The sequence below is a fragment of the Buceros rhinoceros genome, unplaced genomic scaffold, assembly GCF_000710305.1.
Source record: "Buceros rhinoceros silvestris isolate BGI_N320 unplaced genomic scaffold, ASM71030v1 scaffold16741, whole genome shotgun sequence".
Taxonomy (NCBI): domain Eukaryota; kingdom Metazoa; phylum Chordata; class Aves; order Bucerotiformes; family Bucerotidae; genus Buceros; species Buceros rhinoceros.
Genome location: NW_010392664.1, coordinates 19,839 through 21,219, shown reverse-complemented (window position 1 = coordinate 21,219; position 1,381 = coordinate 19,839). Strand labels below are relative to the sequence as shown.

The 1,381-nt window shown below is 56.6% G+C and overlaps 1 protein-coding gene across 1 annotated transcript in view; it reads left to right on the top strand.

Moving 5' to 3' along the window:
• The window catches only part of CDK18 (cyclin-dependent kinase 18), a 13,262-nt gene that overhangs the window by 996 nt on the left and 10,885 nt on the right, over positions 1-1,381 (top strand). The gene's annotated exons all lie outside the window — the stretch shown is intronic.

The following is a 1,381-nucleotide window of genomic DNA, read 5'->3' as shown; positions in this document are numbered from 1 at the left end:
GGATGCAGTACCCCTCCTGGCCATCACGTCACGCATTTGCTGCTGCCTCCTCCCAAAAGCACTCGCTTTGCCACAGGCCAGCCCGCTCTTGTGTCGGTGCCCACAGCTCCACTCAGGTCACGTTCAAGCTCTTTTTCCCCTCACCCTGCAGCCACAATTGCTAGAAACTTTTGCTGCAAGCAGGGGCTGAGGCCGTGATGTAATAGCCTGGCACTCACATCTGCCCCAGCAGGGAGGGACCGTCTCTCTGCCAACTAACCTGCTTGAAAGAGGTGCAGTAACCTAATTCAGAGCTGGCTTTCCTCACTGCTGCAGCTCTTGATGCTGCTGTCATCCCTCCAGACACCCGGACTGCCCTGAACAGCATCCCTTCACGGCCTCCTTCCCCACTTCGCCCCATACACACCTCCCCTCACATCCTAGCAAGTATTGAGGGCTATAATTAGACTGGAACCCTTAATTAGATGTGCAGAAGCTGTGGGTATAAAATGGTGCAAGGCTAAGAAAGTCCTGGGCACTGACAGCTGCTGCTGCTGCTGCTGTTGCCTTCCTTGGGGGACCTCTGCTTTGGGATGCCTGAGCCTGGGCTCGTTATCTCCGTCGTGCAAACCGAGGCTTTGTCGGAGAGGTGATTTCCTCGTTCTTCTGCTTTAATGAAGCTTCAGTCACGGTTCTTCCTTTGCCCTTGAACGGCAAATTAGTGCATGCAGCATCTGCCTGTCCCCACCCTCCGCAGCTTTTGGTCTCGCTCCTGAGGTAGCCAGAAAAGAATAAGAGCAAATACAGAACAGACTGAGCCTGGGGCCAGGGCTGAGGATGTTGACCGAGATGTGGTATGAGTAGGACATCCTCCTGCCTGGACCCAGGAATGCACGGGGCTCGGGGTCTGCCCACACCAGCCATGGGGTGTGACACCTCATGTGCTGCTACAATATGCCCCAATGTCAGCATCCACTGGTCAGCGCGTCCCTCCCTGCCTGGAAGAGGCACATCCTGGCCCCCTGCCACAGCTTTCCCTCCCCGGTGCCCCCTGCTCCTCGGTGCACGGTTCCCAGTTTGCACCTAAGCCCTGTCCTACGCACTACAGGCAAAACACTGTCCCCGTTGTCCCCGCTCCCCGAGCCTTCTCCCTCCTGCCTGAGATCTCTCGACGAAGTTTCCTTTGGAGATTGTAAACAACCCCGAGAAGTCACCTCCACATGCTCATAACCTCCGTCTCCCGCTGCTGCAGCTCTTGTTTATGACAAGCCCTGACAACCACGTTTGTCCGAGACATCTCTTCAGCCGTTTAATAAACCCCTCCTGACCCTTGCCCACAGCCCTGTTCCACGCTGAGGCTGGGCACAGGGAAGCTGGAGGCATCAATGCCAGGGGGCAGAGC